Raw genomic sequence first — 19,763 nt, 5'->3', positions numbered from 1 at the left:
GGCAATTGGGGCCATATGTGTGAGCCAGCATCTGTGTACATTTTAGGACACAAGTATGATCTTTAAAGAATGTTTAATCATTCATTTGTATTTTATCATTTGCATCTTTGAAATGTAGTCTTTGAAGTACAATATATCAGAAGATTTACATGTGGTGTCCTTATCATGTCAAATCAATCAGATATGCACTTTTCATTTACAGCTTTACCTTTCTATGCTGGATTACATAATATAGTTTACCATACCTATTAATTTTCCTATTAAGCCACATGAGAAACTTGGACAATTGTAAGTTTGTTCAGTATTAAGCTGATGTCTTTATAAGCTTACTGGTGCAACCCTTCACAACAGTTCCAGTTTATCATGTGGCCCAGTGGGGAAATGAATTGCCCACCCCTGCCTTACAGGATGCACTGGATCTTTACTTGGATCTGTATGGCTGTCGAAATATTCAAAATATTCACCATTAGAACCTGTCAAAGTGCTTTACTTGTTCATTTTAAAGAGAATACTTCAGCTATTAATACTACTAACCAACATCTGGTGTTTGTGATCACAAATATTTAAGGTCTTTGATTGCTGAGACTAATGACAGTAATGTCTTCATAGATTCACTCATTCAGAAAGTCTACAAGCAAAGACATGTTAGAAATAGAATTATATTAGTTTTAACATGTTTTAGGGTCATTTTGTGGTAGTGTTAAAGTAAAATTTTAATGGTATGAGTCTGTTCCTTACTTTGATGTCTTTTTTTTTTTTTTTGCCATTTTAGGCTGCTGTGTGTTCCTCAGAAAGCCTGTTCAACTTCTAAGAGAATTAGCTAACGTTTGCTGGTGCGCATATAACAAATATTGACTCATCTGTCTTTAGCCATACTTTTGTACTTGGAATCTGATGGAGACGCTTTGCACATGCATTTATATTTCTTCTACTCAGGCCTGGTGAAGCCCCTCAGATCATGCGCAACAAACAGATTTGAACAGGAAGTGGGAGGGACATTTCAGGCAAATATCCAGACGTTTGTGCCAGAGATGGCTGTACATAGGACAATCTTTCTCAATGATAACATGCATATCCTAGATTAGAAAATAAAAAATCTGAAACGGAGCCTTTAGAGACAATTAAGAATTACATACACTAATCCTATTTTTGGAACCTTTTGGATCGAGCGTCCACCGTTCTAAGAGTATAAATTTTATATCACAAGAAAACAAGGTAAAACAAAATAGTTATATATAGTATATATTCATACCATCATGTTAGTTTATACTTGGTAGGAATTTTTTATTCACTTCTATCATTAGACACTTTGCTGATACACTTTGGAATTTGTTTTCACTTTTTTTTGTTTTTTACATCAGCAATTTTGTGTTTTGGATTTCTATTGTGTCTACTCATAAATAAATGCCTTCTCCCACCACATAAATTCCCTCAATTAGATAATCCAGCTCATTTAGACCGTTAATGCATCAAACAATGACTGTATTTATACTTGGTGCATATAAATGTTAATTCCTGGAGCAAATCGATGGAAAAAGCATTGTTTAAACGATAATTACACAGCTTTCTGGGGGTAAAGAATGCTGGCCTAGCTCGCCACTAATTGAAAGGCTGAATCTACTTCAGTTATTGCCTTTCACTTTAAATGCCCACTCTAATTATATATAAAACTGGAGTCTACTGACTCACTGTCTTTGTTCACACAAAGGTTTTGGGATTGTAACCAGAGCCGTGTGTGGTAAAGAAAGTAGATTTCATCCCACAAGTCTTCATAGAAGAGAACGGTGTAGCAAAAAACCCTGCTATCAACAACAGGAGATCAAAGTAATTCATGCCATTATATGCAGTCGTGTGAAAAAGAGAGTTTTCACAGGACTCTATGCAGTCCTTTGAAAAACAAAGCACTGCTTCAATAGGAATTAAGAAGTAGCAGCCAGGTTTTGCTAATCAAATGCACTTGATTAACTGATCATCAGTAATTGTGTCAGTAAATCCTTATAAAAGCAGAAGTTTTGGAAGCTTGCTGGTCTTCAGGTGTGTGTTAACACAAGGCATTCCCTGAAGAGGAGGTCCTACCAAATTCACCTCCAGGTTCAGACGATTTTTCACACCTATACTTCACTTACTCTGGTCCAAATCAGTCGAAGAGTTTGAGAACTTGTAGCTTTTCCCTGTCATTTGTTTTGTTTTCACATAGAGAAAACTGCAACTGAACTACAAGGAAACCAAAATGCATCACTAAAAACCATGTGAGAATGTTGGGTCCACTCATTGGTCAGATTGGTGTCTGGGGTGGGAGAAACAGAAGTAAATACAGGAAGACGGTGTTGTGTGAGAAAATGGAGAATTTATGGTCATTTCACTGCAAGTTGCCAGCGCAGACTTTTGCACTTTTATTCTACTTTTCCGCACGTTTACACCATAAACGAACCACTCTGGAGTTTGTTTGGAAAAGTACCGAGGCCACCTCCTCCAAAGGGTCTCAGTTTCAGTTGTTTTGGTCCTCACCAGAGTGCAATTACTGTGTTCACACCTGCACAAACGAGCTGCACCAAGGGGGAAAACGAAGTTTGATTTAACACACTCAGACGCCACAGGCCTCGCTTAACATGTTAAATGCTAAAGTTCATGACAGTACAATCAGAAAAAGAGTTAACTGAAGAACGGATTGTTTCAAAGCATTGCCAGCAGAAGGCCGCTCCTCTCTAAAAACATTACAGCCTGGCTTAGGTTTGGAAAGTTCAGTCTGTACAAACCACAAGACTTTAAACTTTGGTCTTCCGTTGGACAGACGAGACCAAAGTGGAGATGTTGGCTATAATGCACGGCACCATGTTTCTGTACAAATACCTCATACGTACCAACTGTCAAGAATGGTGGCGAAGGGTGATTATTTAGGCTTGTTTATCAAAATATTCTAGAGTTGAATGTGAGACGAATCTGTGCTATAACCAAAGCTTAGCCAAAACTGGCTCATGCAGCAGGACTGAAAATGAAAATAATCAAGGTGTCCAGTCTTTAGTGTGATTGAAATGTTGTGATAGGACCTTTAGAGAGCTGTGCATAGATGAATGCTAACACACTTCAATGGACTAAAGCAACATTGTAAAGATGATGGGGCATAAATTCCTCCACAATGATGTGAGAAATTGATAAAGTGATTACTTCTACTTCTTGCTACTGACTGCCAATAGCTACTGAATCATGGAGTGTATTTATTTTTCACTGGACTGCAAAGAGTTTCCATAGAGAAAACTCCTACATCCTCAGTTTAAACATTTGTCTGTAAAGCTTGGATTGAAGTTGCAGCCAGTTAATTGATTCCAGGTATCTGGAGCCTCCCACTCCCCATGACCTTTGAAGTGGATTTCCCCCAGGACACTACAAAATGGCCTTGGGGATTAGAGTGAAATTACCACAACCTTCCAGTTTCCACTAGGGAAGGATAAAGGGTCCCCTATCTATTTTATGGCTTCCCAGAAACCTGTATAAATTTTACAACCAAGGATCTTGAGGTTAAATCGGAATACTGCTAATAGCAAATAGGCCACTAAAATATGTAAAGTTGAACAAAAATACAAGGACAAGTTAAACTAAGTGCCACTAAAACCACTTTTACAATGTAGCAAGTTAACTTTGTTCATTCAGAGAAACCTGTATATGGTAACCACTGTATGAGTCATGGCTTGATATAGTGTGTATAGGGTTTACTTAAATACACAGACAGAATTTGAGCTTGTGAAACCTTCACTGCACATGTTTTTTTGTTGTCTTCCTCTCAGCTGCCATTCTTCTCTCTGCTGGACACATAAAAGAGTGTGTTTTGTCTGTTATAGCCCTTATCAATAAGCAAGGGTCAGAGAAACAGCCAAATAAATGGATACATGTAAAACCTTAAATTAAAATGTAAAAATGGTTGGAATCAGAGTAGGTTTGCTGTGTTGTAGCCGTAATTTAATCATTACGAGTTTTCACAGTGCAGTGTAATAAATTTAACAAAAAATCACAACAGACAGAAGAAAGTGGAAAAACACAGTAATTGATGTCTCGTCACCACAGGCGAAATTTAATGACCTGCTAACATCTGTAGCTGACCCCTCCTTGAGAGTATCAGTCTCCTTTATTGCTAACACTGGAATGCCCTGTGAGGAAAGTAAGCAAAAGAAAGAAAGACCATATGATGTGTGTCTGTGGAGCGTAATTTGGCTTCTATGAGTGTGACACACTGACAAGGATGGAAACAATTAGCTTCATCTGTTCACCAGATCTAGAGGATAGCCTCTCTTTACATACATGTTCGCGTCTTAGAATTGTGTGTGTGTGTGCGTGTGTGTGTTTCCCACAGATCCACTGGAGAAATCCTCCAGGACCGTCTGGCTTCCTTCCCTTTTATCCCAGCCACAGTCGTCAACAGGCAGCCACATCCTTGCAAACGCTGCCCTTGCTGGTCAAGCTGGTTAAGACTATGGAACATCTAAGATACAAATCTTCTCCTACTGCTTTCTATTTCTATCATTATAAATTCTCATTTTTTTCCTTCATGTCCCTCATGATAAATCAATTTCTCTGTTTCTGTTTCTCTGTTTCATTTATCAACACATATCACACTACATGAATTCCCTGCCAGAGACTGAGCCCTAGTATTACTCATATACAAATACAGATTATGTGACTGTGCACACAATGAAAATAAGCACCTGCCTTCACAACATCTACCACCAAATATAAAAGACGATAGCAAAATCCCTCAAGGAAAAATAGACGTTCCTTTAAAAGGTTCAGTTGGGCTTATACTCCAGGTCCATGTTGGAAAACCTCTTCACTGTTGTGGAAATTTGTGCATGTGTGTTCAGCACAGTGGCCACAGAGTGATACCGTAATACCTCTTATTAAATGAAATCATATAGTACTATACACAGTGAGGTTTTTCAGTAAAGCAGTATTAAGTAGCTGTAAGATTTTTATTGAACCAGGAACATCAGGGTCCGATATCTCAAAATTTCAACTTGCAATAACAGATTTTTGGCCACCCAAAGGCAATGGAAACACAGTGTAAGCAAAGCACAATATCAGCTAATAGAGGCTAATTACACATCTGCTCACATAAAACAATTTCAGCACTTGGAGCTGTGTGTTAGCTGCGCTCATCATCATTTTGAGTTATCTACTTCTGCCTTAACCACAGTGCTAATACGAGCTAGTGCTAAAAAATGCTAATAATGATGAGCTGAAAGATGTTTGAATATTCAAGCTGAGGTGAGCTGCAGAGTTTGGCAACTACAATATAAACTACTCAATACATGAAGATACTGATGAATTTTAAACTAATACACCATCCTATGATTGAAGTTTTAAATCACAACGGTGAAATAAAAGCCTTTTCAGCACTGACAAGGAATAACTTTCAGGGCAACCAGTGGGTTTTTTTCTGTTTCTTTTTTGTTAAAATTTTTGTAAATTATTTTACATCCCAAAAGTACCATCTTCTCTTCTCCTTTGTTTCATATATAGTTTGCAAAAATGTACAAACCACAGGGACAGACTATAATTTTCCATGGTCACCGGTGCCATTTTGAAGAAGGCACAGTTTAGTTTATAATGATCCATCCGCAACTTTTTTAAATGTGTTTTTCTCTCTCTCTCTCTCGCTCTGTCTCTCCTGCCTGTGGTCAGAAAAAAAAATGCTGGAGCTGTTTCTAGGTAGTAAGGAGGGTTTTCTGTTTAGTCCTCAGGGAGGAGCCTGCACTCCAAAACCAAAATTATAGACTGCAGTGCTCAGATTGAGGGGGAGACAGAGAAAGCTCTGCTACAATGCTGCAAACATCTGACCTTCAAAGGACAATTAAGCTCTTAAATTAAAAAAAGATATATATCATCAGTCACTTGTGAGAAGCCTCAACTTAAACAGAGAGCGATAAAAAGAACTAGCCAATAGACAAATCATTAAATGTGAATGTTTCTATACGTATCTGTGACCTCTTCAGTGAGCACACTAAGGCTTCTTAAATGGGTTATGACTCACTGCCTGTTTGACTCTCAGTTTGAGCTGGAAACCGACCCCCCACAACGACCATGTCTTCGAGCTGTTATGCGCATTCCCAAATCCTTCAGCCACCACTGTTTTGAGAACGGTTTCTTGAGGTCTCTCCATGGCAAACCAGAAGCACGAAATATATAACAGACGACCAAATGACCAGCTTGTGTTAAGACGGGGAAATCGTTTTGTAGGAAGAATTTTATTTGAAGTGACGGATGTAAGTCCACAATGTAAGTCAACTAAGGGATCCCCTAGTCATCTCTAACCCTTATTTATCTGGGGAACATGCTATGGCCACCCAATTCAAAGCTCATGCATGTAAAAACACGTCTGCCTTTATTGTAAAGTAATATGCAGCTCGTTACACTGCACCTTATGATGCATAGCAGACTCTTTTTGCATTTTTGGCTCATATTATCAATTCCCTTTCGAAACGTATAAAAAGCCTAGAAAACAATATAGCTGCATTATTTACATCACTCATTTGCTTTGCTTTAGTTAGTTGGTGGAAAAAAATCTTTAACCACTCTCCTTCTAATGTCCTGTTTATGCTTGTTTGAAACCTTTACTCTGTTGCTATCCCAAATGAAGCTCAAAAGGTCTCTTCACGGGGAAAAAACCTTATGATGTTTGCAATTTGAGTCTTAAATTGTAAAATGTCATTACACGTTCATGAACAATGCCCTTGTTTCAGTTTTTAACTTAGCAGCCATTCATGAGCTCAATGAAGGACAACAAGACTTGAATTTTGATTAAAATATTAGAGATTTGGAAGAAGAAAAAAAATAACTCAAAGTCTTCCATGAAAACATGTGAATGAAGGAATGTTAGTGGTTTGGTTCCATTTTATGGCTTTTATTTTATGGTAGTAGTATTGGTTTAGTTCAAAGACATTTGCAAACAAACATATTATAGTTCACATGCATGTGTACTATATTGTACACATAAATAGAAACAGCCTACCAACTGTAAGGGTAAAAATGTTTCAATCCTGAGTTATGGGCACAAACTGGCGATATAGGTTAGTGACTGTAAGGATAAGGTCACAGGAATCGGCTGCTTTTGACAGGGTCGCCCTTACAGAAGCGTCATGTTTCAGGGGGCTTCCCCACGTCATATGAACAAGGTAATCTTGGCTATCATGGCAATGTTTCAGTTTTCCCCCAGAATCCAATGAAATAAAATCTCTTTTCAAGCTCTATGGCATAGAACACGAATTGCTTGTGAAATGTTTGGTTACGGCTTTTCGTTAGGGCAAGAGGAAACAATGATGCCTACAAAACTTAGTTTGGGTCACTTAAGTCCTCTTGCTCTTCCTTTGTTTCTCTCTGACCTGTTTTCCATCATGTTGCATGGAAACATGTCGACTGACATCATTGCAACCTTTGACCAATCAGTTTTATTTATTGTGGTGTCTTTGATGAACCACAGTTTAGTGTATGGAGACATGTATATTACTATTTAAAGAACTGGGCTTTCTGTCACTCAAAGACGCTTCCTGTTGTTCAGGCTTTCCACCAGAAATTGAATACAGACGACTGAATTTGTAGTACAGTAACAGCACACATACAAAAAAAGACTGTTGAAAAAACTAAAAAAGATAAATAAATTAAAAAAAATTCAGAAGTTATTTGGGTTAACAAGCTCTGAAAATGCAGCTGACTATGTAAGAGGTTATGGGGACTCAAAAATGTTAGAAAAATAAGGAAATGCTAAAATTCTGAGCCACTTCCTTTTGAAGGTCTCTAATCAAACTGATTTTTCAAGGAATGGTCCACATGATCTATCCATTACTTTTCCACTGCAGTAATTCCACATGCCCAGCACCATATGACACATATCTTACACTGAACAAAAAGCCACACAAAACAGAAACAGGGACTTTAGAATTAAAAGGCTATATCACCAAAAGCACTTACCATAAAACAGTATTACTTTGCCGTGATATTGAGCTGGATGGACAACCAGTACCTTAAAATCACTGTACAATGAAATACTGACATGACTGATTGATGTTACAATATTAGCAAAATAGTAAAAAATAGTATAATAGTATCTTAAGCTCTTCTGTCAATTGCTTTTATATTTTTCTGGAGTACACATAATCAAATATATTTGCAACAGAGGTTGCAAAGCAGCTTGCAGAGACAGCAATATCTGCTAAAGCAACTTAAATAGTTATCCTATGTCACATATACTGATGTTTACTTTACTCCTGGCCGGAGTTCCAGTTTTCCCGCTCTTGCCTCGCCTTACCCACAGAGCTTCATCAGCAATCACCTACCAGTATTTAAGGCCAGCCTAAGCTTTCACTCTCTGCCAGATCAATTGGCTTTAATGCCTATCTTAGTTTCTTGTTGCTCTTCATGTTAACATAATTTTTCCAGTTATCCACACTCTTAGATTAGTACTTGCTACTGACCTGCTGCTCACCTGGTTTTACGATGCGGGTCCACTTTGCTCCTAACTAGAGACTTAACTGCCTGCCCCCCTGCTCGCAACAATCCTCGGAACTCTGGAAAAGGAAAAGGTCGGACATCTCAGCTTCCCATTACTCCCCTCCCCCCTGACACTCACCTGGCAACAGACTTTACAACGGAAATAGGAAAAAAACAAAACAGAAATAGGAAAAAACACATTTCCAAAAGCACAAGGGAAGTGTTTCTGGGGAGACAATAACACGACGGACCAGTTGCAGGAACCCAAAACACGCTAGGTGTGTTTTATCATAATTCATATAATACTGATGACGGATTTTTAGTCTAATAGTTAGGCTAACACACTTACCTCTCATCTTTTCTTTCCTCACAAAACCGATAGATCCTCCACTTCTTTTAAGTGTCTCTCAGCGCAATTCTTAGCATATTTTGCTTCCTGCAACTGGTCCGTCGTGTTATTGTCTCCCCAGAAACACTTCCCTTATGCTTTTGGAAATGTGTTTTTTCCTATTTCTGTTTTGTTTTTTCCTATTTCCATTGTCGTTTTTACTATTTCCGTTGTATTTTGTGTGCTTTTGCAGCATTTTACTTATTGCTGGTGTTTTCTTAAGTTGCAGTCCGTTTGGCCTCTCAGGGCCACCGTAGTTATCTCTCAGGGCAGATTTTATAGAATTTTGAGTTACCAGAATATTCCTTTAACAAGAAAACAAGAAAGCCACAAAGCTGCGGCTTTCTTACAACAGACAGCGCATACACACACACACACACACACACACACACACACACACACACACACACACACACACATATATGTGCAGACTTTAGCTTGTTAGTGTTGGAACGCAGATGTTCTAATGAGAAGTTACCCTTAATAGTAAATCACCCTTTGACACGCCATGAATGTATTTCATTCCAACATGCAAACACTCTGGCAAATACTGAAGCCGAGTACACCCTAAATCACAAACAGATTTGAAGAAAACACCAAGAGATCCTATATCATAACAAAAAGATTTATTTATCTCAGTGAACAGAACATGTGAGCAGAGGTGTATACACAGTTTGTATAGACAGACAATAATGTAGGACAGTTTTCTACTTAATGCCTAAACTGTTTCACTCTTTGTCTGTAAGAGGAAGACAGAAAAAAAGTGGGAATTTTCCCCAGAACACATAGAAACTACGTAAAACTGTCTAATAGAGTTCTTTGGAAGTTGAAGGAGATTTTGCAAAAACACAAAAAAAATATTATGCAGTATCTGTGGTGCTGACCCGGCTTATTTTAAAGTGGAGTGTAATCGATGGAGACGGTGGGAGATGCACTCAGCCAAGAAACAGTTGGTTCATCTCTCAAATGATGTGTGTAAGAGAAACACTTGTGTTGGATCCAGGTTCACACAAAGTGGCTGACACACACAGAGACACACGCTGCAGTCTTTTAGATGAAATTAAGCTTTGTGCAAAAGTCTTGAGTCCCCCCTCATTCCTTTATATTATGCTTCCAAGGAGCTGAACTTTCTCGTAATTATTTTAAAGTGGTTTCAAACAATAGTTCTCCAGTCTTTCTAAATGTCTGAAAGTATAGAGCAAAAGAAGAAATGGTAGGCCTGAAAACATAGCTGCTAGAAATTTTGCACTTAAGGAAAAGAAAAACCAGCAACGACCTGACACAACTGCACCTTCAGTTGATCCATCCACAGTTCAATGAAACCTCATCAGAAATGGTCTCAGTGGAAGGGTGGCTGTCATGAAGCCAATCTTAAGGGAGGGAAACAGGGAGAAAAGGCTGAGGTACCCCAAATTACACAAGAACTGGACTGGAAACCAGTGATAACTTATGGAGTGATGAATTGAAATTATTTTACATTTTTGGTTCAAAGTGCCAATTTGAACAGAGTAAGTCAGGAGTGAGGTTAGTGAGTGTCTACAGCCAACTTTAAAACATGGTGGAGGCTCTACTGTGGTTTGGGGATGCATTTTAGCCAGTAATGTTGGGGAGCTTGTCGAAACTGATGAAATTATAAATGTAGAACAGCAAAAGCCTGGATTTCCAGCATGGCATTAAAGTTGAGGAATCTCATCATATCAAATATTGACTTTCAAGGTTGTTAAAACTGTACAAACCTGTTATGTTAGAACATGTTTTAATAAACTGCTTTTTGGGATTTCCTTATCTGGATGATTGAGCAAGCATCAAGACACCACCCGGGAAATCAAGTTTAGGTGCAGTGGCTTGTAATGTCACGCAGCCTTTCTGTGTGGAGTTTGCATGTTCTTGCTGTCCCTGCACCCCGCCCTCAGTTCATTAACTGTTGACTCTACATTGATTGTGAAGGTGAAAATGCGTGATGCACAGGTATCAGACAGTCAAACAAAAATAAATACACCACACTGCAAATGTATTCCTCCATATGCGATGCCACAGGTTCACTATTTATATTTAAACATGCTTTTACCAACAACTCCATCAGTGTTGCTAGATATACATGCACAGTTTGTCATGCAACTGCTGCATGTTTTTTACGCATTGACCTCTGGTGTCTGCCATGCATTTTCTGTGGCTTTAAAGTTGTTACACAGGCTCTTTTGCATAATGCTATAGTTTTTAAGCACTAGGAGCATGTTTATCAGATATGTAATTTACCACAAAATGTGCTGTAATATCTGAAAGGGGATATTTTCTCCAGCTCAACGCAGCTATGTTCACATCTTTCACTGTTGTAAGCAGACATCCAGTTAACGGAAAGAGTCTAATAACTATATTTTAAGGCATCAGATCATCATTGACTCACAATACTGTGCAGTCAGGTTTATAACGCCTTAAACAGCTTTGGGCTTCATGGGTAAGAGAAACTTGGAAGAATTCCGAAAAGCAGTAAGGCTCCTTATCCTTATCACCACAGTGAGATTTGCAAGAGTCCAGCCAATATCAACAATTTTACCTCTGCCTTATCAAAGCTGTAGATTATTAGCTCATAAGCCAGTTGTAAAATATCTCTGTAAATATAATGAAACACAAATAAAGTTCAAATGCTACATTGATTTTCAAGCATAATAGTTTTAGGTGGCCTCTCAAATTAATGTGCCAGATGTGGCACATCACATGTGCTTGGCGCATTATTACATTTTCACACATCTGATAATGTTGGTCATAATTTACTCTTCTTTTGTTTAAGCAGCTATTTCTAGACTGAAACTAAAGACACCCTGTGCACATTTGCAACATTCAGATTATGAGTAATCTCAGTTTGGATCACATTACGACATGTACGGTATCGTAGCCAGAAGTTATAGCAGTTCAAGTAATGACATGACAACAACTGTCAGCCCCCATTTCTCCCCAAAGATTTGGCTTGTCTGAGAGAAATGTGAGCGGGTTTATTGGACAACATAATGCGCACCTGGACATCAGCATGATAGAGTTTTAAAAGTAGACTGGATTCCCCTCATGCGAGTTTCTATTCTATCCCCCAAAAGGCTTGGCTTGGAAAACGTTGTCTTTTTTGTGGAAAAAAGAAGCAGGGGAGTATGATGAAAGCTTACCATTGGTATAAATTTGACATGTTCAAAGACATCTGGAAGGTAAACAGAAAGAGGAGAAAAGAGAGGCTAAAATAAAGGGTCAGAAAAAGAATAAACTGAATAAAATGATTTAAAAAAGACACACACACACACACACACAAAAAAAAAAAAAAAAATCCATGCACAGTCTAGGATGTACAAATGGAAACTGGATGAGTGAAAATAGTGGGGGAAGAGATGGCAGCAGTGATGAGAAGGGATGTGGGTTGAATAAATGTTTTTGGACATAGCTGGGATGGGGGGAAAAACAGCCTCCAGAAGAGAGGAGAATGTTTTGCAGACATATTTTAAACTTTCATGGGAATCAGCAGAAACATCCTCTTTGGCTTAAGACATACAGACCATTTACTCTTTCACAGTTTGACTATGCAAAGTTACAAGTTCTATTCTATATTGCAAGTACAGTTGAACCACATTCAGGTTTATTACAGCGATGAATGATTTGTAGACTATAAAATCACATAAACAGCCTCCTTTTATGGCTTCTGCTGAGCTCTTATTCTAACCCAGAACACCGATGTTAGATGATTACATCCCATGGAAACTATTTCCAAAGATCACACTTAATATTTTGAAGTAATTATTCCAAAAATATCCATGCATGACAACTGCAGTTTAGCTAAGGTGTAACTATGAGACTACTCTACTTAAAACTACAGCGAGTAAGCCCATAAACTAAACTGTTTGAGGTTCTTAAAATAGACTGCATGAGTGTGTGTATATATGGATGATTTCTATCTTCTTTGTTATGTTTTTGTCCACTATACTGTGACAGCTGCTGTATAAAGCTGGCTGGCAACACTGACAAATGGCCCATTGGGTGGCAGAAATCAGAGTACTTCCCACAGCAGTTTAGGCTTGTGATCTTGATTAAATCACAGAGTATGCATGAACATACTGGTATATAATCTGGTCTTTAGCAGGTGATAAAATCAGGTAAATACAACATCAAAAACCTTGACATATTGGATTGTATCATTATTTATTAAAAACAAACAACTATATCAAAATGTTGAAGCAGTGGGTGAAAAAACGTGTGCAACGTAATTGCACATGAGATCAAGTGGCAAGAGTGAGCAGCAGTGCAAATTTTTAGAGCAGTACAACATTTAAAATGGCCTTTAGTACAATATTGCAGAGTAAGAGCTTTTATTTTTATTTTTATGATAATAAAGATAAAAAATGAAATGCACAGTGCAGAGTGTAGAGTGTACTTGAGAAACTGTAGGACAGTTTCTGTGTGCATCAGGTGTGCATTAGGAGAGTGCCAAGGAGGAAAAACATCAGTGTGCTTGATCTTAAAGAAACAATCAGTGTAGGAAGGGTTATTAAATCATTTCCAAATAATTTAAAGTCCATCGTTCAGTCCATCATTTAGTGAGAAAGATTATTCACAAGAGGAAAACATTCAAGGCAGCTGATGATCTTCCCAGGAGTGGAAGTCCAAGCAAATTCACCCCAAGGTCAGACTGTGCAACTGTAATAAACCCAAAAGCTGCATCTCAGACTCTGTAAGCCTCATTTAGCATGTTAAATGTTAAAGTTCATGACAGCACAATTAGAAAACAACTGAACAAGTTTGGCTTGTTTGGAAGGGTTGCCAGGAGAATGTTTCTTCTCTCTAAAAAGAACTTGGCAGCATAACTTAAGTTTACAAAGTTAAATCTGAACAAACCACAAGACTTCTGGAACAATGGCCTTTGGACAGACAAGACCCAAGTGAAGATGCTTGGCAATAAGGCACAACCCCATTTTTGGAGAAATCTAAACACAGCATATCAGCATAAACACGCTGTACTGATTGCTAGCGCAGTGGTAGAGGGATAATGATTTGGGCTTGTTTTGCAGCAGGATCTGGGCACCTTGCAGTCATTAAGCTGACAATGAAGTCCTCTGTACTTCTAGTTGTCTGTACTCATTTGACTACTCTAGAGTCAAATGTCACAATAGCAAATCTACAGCAGAATGGCTGAAAATGAACAAAGAATAAAGAAAGGTATTGCAATGGCTCTGTAAAAGGCCTCAGACCTTAGCCTGAAATGGTATTATGGGAAAGCTGTGCACTACAAATGCCTGCAAACCTGAATAAAATTAAGCAACACTGAAGGAGATTTCCTATATGATACCTAAATTAAGCTAGGCAGGAAGGGAAGAAATGCCATTCCTACTGCTCACATAGACAGAGAACCACATAGATGAGGAAGAGAGCAGTGGGAAAACAGGGAATAAGAAGTCAAACCAAGGACAACAACAAATACAAAGTATTGAATTTAGTTTTTATTAATAATCCACAGCCTTTAAAATCTATTGCATTTGCAGATAATTGAGACATATTTTCCTCTGGAGCTGTGTATTTATGTGTGGACTCATAACACAGACCAATGATTCTTGGAACATCCAGTTAAATGGAATGACATGTGATACATCTTCAACAAGTAATTTGGGTTCTGCAGAGCATGTTCCTTGTTTTATGTGTCCTTGGATTAAAGGCTTAACGATGTCATCATAGACAAAAGAGATAAATGAAACCTGCAAAAAGCAGCTCTGCTTTAAACAGGAATTATTTACAAAAATGGGGTAAAAAAGCATTTGGTGGCAATGAAAGCAATAGTGATAGCAGCTTGCAAGGCTCGTGTTTCAGCTTGAAATGTTGGCTTCAAAGGAAAAAAATCTGAATTATGTTCATCATTTGTAACATTGCACTAGTAGTTTTGAAACTAAAACTGCTTCCAGATTGCATACGCAATGATTGGTCTTGATTTGGAGAGACAAGAATTGGTACACAATCAATTGAGGATATTATAAAGGTCTATGTTTGCACTTAAATTCAGCTCTCAGACAACAAGAGAAGGACAACCTCTAACAATAGTAAGAAATCTCCCTGCTATTAGGCATTAGCCTGTGTAGATACATAAAACATGATGATCAGCATTAAGTTCTACAAAGCAAGACCACAGGTCTAGAATAATGAACCCAACGCTTCTTGTAACAACGTCTCTTCTTCATCACAGCATGTTTCCTTCTTTCTTGATCCTCCCCCATCTGCCTATCAGTGGCAGAGCAGTCTTGTAATGTGGACAGACAGATGAACAGCTGTGGTATGTTTGGACAGTGCTGGCCTCCACAGTATGGTCTCCTTGGTAGCAGAAGGAAGTGCAAGAGAGGTTCTGTGAGCACTTTTAGCAACATCAGGATTAAGTGGGAGTTTTACCATGTCACAACAGAAGGTGATGGTGAAGTGAAAGTGATTATTTTTCTTCTTTTCTATCTGTGTTGGACTGTCTGCAGGCAAAGCAACATGCTATTTTCATCACCCTGCCCTGCAACATTAGCCAAAAACCTAAAGTCTGTGAATGTCACATTTTCCCATATTGCCTCAAACTCATAATTATCCATAAACTATGTATCAATGGAGCTTATCCCAGCTATCAGGGGTAACATTCAGATTCTGATATACATATATTTATATTTATTTGTATTTCAAAAGGTGACACCCTTCTCCCTCTGGTGCACTACGCAGACTCTACCCCACTCCTAGAAAAGTTTATTTTCCTTACACAGATTCTTCAGTCTAGCATGTGCTATTGTGTTATTAGTTAAACCAAATTTACTCTTTGAAGGGGGCATGTTGAAGATTTCCATTTCATGCTTAATTTTAGTTATTGACAGGGCCATTACATCAGAAAAACGAGTGGAAACACTGAAACCAGATATTTAACACAGTGGAGAATTCATTACTGGTCTCGGGCTGATGCAACTTTTGAATGTTTAAGGTGATTGAAACCATTTTAAGTTAAATATAAGACAGTTGAGAGCCAGAGAACACATCTGGGTGTACTCAGTGCAGTACATAATATAGCCTGCAGCTCCTTGCTATACTTGAGTAAGAATAGCCCATTCTTTCATTTTCCTAGACATAGAATAGCTTAGCAACACAAAAATTCAACCAGGAGATGACAAGCACCACACATTTCTGGAAACAAAGCTAGTTCAGAATGACTCATCATTTAGTCAAAAGGAGATTATTATCTATATTTGATGGCATGGGTCTAGGCAGTGGTGATTCTAGAGTCTGTTGGGGGGCATCTCCAGCCAACGCTCATCACCATTATCTTATAAATAAGCTGACACAAGCTTCAACAACAAGAAATAATTATATAATAATCTAGGATATGCATTTAAAATAAATAAATGCAGACCTATATACGGACAGGCAGAATGAAAACCTTTAGTGGACTTTTAATGAAATAATCCAGAAGATATTGCGTCCAAAATGTCCAAAATTCCAGAAAGTTTAGAAAAATCATGAGAACAGGAAACCAAACCAACCAGAAACATGATGGGAGATAACAAAGCACCGCCAGCAACAAAGGACTGACCGGGTTAAAGCACACACACTGAGGGAAAAAGGGAAGTGGAGACAGATGCAAGGAACAACTGGAGAAAATAAGATGAGGGGAAAAAAAGACAATAGTTTCTAATTAAAACAGGAAGTACAAAGCGATTACTGAATGGTGCAAGAGACACTAATGAAGATGATGGAACTAAACTCTTAACAACCAAAAACTGAGAACAGGACTAAACAGCAAAATAGATAAAGAACAATATAACTCATTCTATAACTGAGGTTAAGAAAATGGAGCGATGGCAGACAGAGAAAGCCAGAAGTGAGGATAGAAGCTTCAATCCACCTTACAGGAAAGAGGGAGAAGTTAATGAGAGCAGATTAGATATTAAATAAGTCACACTGAGGAAATTGTGTAAGTTATAAAATAAAAATGCATTGAGGCAATGTGAGCTTTTATTTCTTTTATAAAATGTTCTGTGTTCTATTTGAATTCAATCTATCTTTGACGTTAAGAAGAACTCATCTTTACTGCAGAGGAGCAGAGGGAGCAGAGAGTCTTAGGTCAATGCAATTCTGCTTGGAACAAACTACAAAGATGTTCCTTCTACTCTTTCCAGAATGCTGTCACTTTTGGTTTGCTTCTTGTGCAGCTGTGAAACAAAGTAATGTGGAATGAGAGCATATTATGGTTTGCAAATGATGAGCTGATGTAGAAAGTCAGGTAAAGTTTGGACACGTGTCAGGATTTTCTTCAACATTTTCAGTGAAGTCAAGTTATAAATCTAAGGGCAAGTCAACTAAAATAAACTAAAGATGAAGAATTTCAAATGGAAATAAAACCCCAGCAAATAAATAAGTCTGTGATATTTTCAGATTCACAGCTCAGTGTAAAGCGCTTTTAAAAACAGCAGACCAAAGCAGTAATTAACCACAGTCCTTCTAATTAAAACAGTTTCATATGCTGAAATTGCTTTACACAACAACACTGAAATTTATTTTGACATCTTGAAGAAGTTATGGAATTGGCCTTGATATCTCAAAGACAGAGCTATTTGGGGTTTGTGGAAAACTGTTCTACTGCTTTTCCCAGTTTTCCCCCTATATGGAATAGTAACTGGCGACACAGCCAATATCAGCATTGTTGTCTTAATCTTTTAAATCTTAAAAATAGAAAACACAGAACAAAGTAGACTACTAATACAGACTGTGATCAATGATAGAAACATTTGTAGCCAGTCAGAATTGTATTTAAATATGATTTACTCTGGATGTTCCTGCTTTTATCTCTGTTGGGGAAATATACAGCACAACAAGATACATCTGGCCCCAGCTTGCACATACTATTTGAAAATCCTTATTATCTGCAAGGGTCTTTCTTAACACCATTCATCTGGCAGCTTCCTTAGAAGGAGGTCAAATGATTTGTGCAGATTATTTTTAAATGAATGTATCTATATTTTCTTTCTCAGCACTGAAAACACTGAGCTTCCCTGGGATAGTGTGGGCTTGGTAGAGGAAATTTCCGGTCCTGGATAACTTGTCCTGGTGACCTCATGGTGCACTCCAAACAGGGAGTGCAGCTATGTTGCCTAAGGGATACTATGTCTTTAGTTTAAGCTTTTGTCAGGTTGACTAAAGTTTGCATTGTCTTTGTTCAAACTCCCATTTTATAATCTTTGGTCCTGAGGGAAAACAGAAAGGAAGATAAGTTGGATAACCATGCCTGCCTCTCTGGCTTGTTATTTTATCTCATTGGAGAAAAGCGCTGAAATGATGGTAACAACTCTGAAATGGGATATGGCCATTAGGAGCAATAGAAAGCATGCTAGTTTACTTTGGAGCTTTTATTAGAACTCAGTGTGATGATTTTATTACTATGTCCAGTCTGGTTTTTATTTAGTTGTGCCTACCTAATAGTGATATGTATCAACTCCTCAAGTAGTAAGATGGAAATAATTGCAGTAGCTAATCTAAAAAACTAATCCAAAGTCTTTAGCCACCCCTCATTTCTTGATATTTTGCTTCCAGACTCTTGATCTTGGGCTCCAGACTCTTGGCTTTGAGCAATAGGGTTTTTTTGTAATCTCCAAAACAGTTAGACCTTTTTTTGCACCAACAAGGTGATTCCCAGAGAGCTATTAGCTAAAAACTTGGTGTAACCTTAGTTTTGGCATATGTATTTACTTTTAGTCACACTGAAGTTGTGTAGATTATAAAATAAATGTATGCTTCATAATATGTTTTGCACTAATATTGCATGATTTTTACATATCCTAGATTATTATATAATTATTTACTTTACTATCATTTACCTCACCTTATAAATTTATGTGTAACTTTTAGGGCAGCGGTCCCCAACCTTTTTTGCGCCACGGACCGGTTTATGCCCGACAATATTTTCACGGACCGGCCTTTAAGGTGTCGCGGATAAATACAACAAAATAAAACTAGTACCAGTACCGAAAAAAAGAAGATTTATTAATAACACACGTGAAAAGACCCAGGAAAACTGAGTTAACGATAAAAACGATAACAAAATAACACTGAAAACCGATAAAAACCCTGAAAACCATACATTTCACACCTGAGCCTCAACTCTCGCGGCCCGGTACTAAACGACTCACAGACCGGTACCGGTCTGAGGCCCGGGGGTTGGGGACCGCTGATTTAGGGTATTTATTATGGCCCCTTTTGAGCGGTAAATTTGGTTCCTAACTAGCAGTGCCTGTTTTTAGAGTTCGACATGCTCTGAGTGTCCGTTGGGAAGACACTGGAGTAAAGGTTGAGTAAACTCTGTCCTGCCCTGTTGGCATTTATGTGATACTTTTAAGAGAAACTGTAGCCCACCTTACACCCACAGGCCACACAGAATACTAATGCAACCAGAAATGATGGATACACTGGCATATCCCAGGGTGGTGAGCATACTTAGAAAAACAGGACAGTGAACAAATTGAGGATTAAAGAGAAGAATTGTCAGGCTTAAAACCCATCTACATCTACATTTAAAAGTCATAGGAAAAAATCCAGCAAAGACCTGACACAGAACCTGAGAAATGCATCTGGCCCTGCAGCGGCTCCAGCTGCTGTTCACGGAAGCCTCATCAGAAAATGGTCTCAGTCGGAGGCTGGCTGTCAAGAGAAAAAAAAGGGGGAAAGGATGAGTTATGAATCACACAGTGAAGTAAATTAGTGGCAACATGTCTTATGGATAATTGAATCCAAATTTAAATTTCTGGTTCAAGTCAGTGTCAACATTTTGTGGAGGAGGTCAAAAGAGAGGTACAACAGTGTCCACAGCCATCTGTAAAGGCCCCAATACGTATTGGGGATCTTGTCAAAAATGATGGAATGATGA

This window comes from Pelmatolapia mariae, linkage group LG17 (genome assembly GCF_036321145.2).
Source record: "Pelmatolapia mariae isolate MD_Pm_ZW linkage group LG17, Pm_UMD_F_2, whole genome shotgun sequence".
Taxonomy (NCBI): Eukaryota; Metazoa; Chordata; class Actinopteri; order Cichliformes; family Cichlidae; genus Pelmatolapia; species Pelmatolapia mariae.
This window is presented reverse-complemented; position numbering follows the sequence as displayed.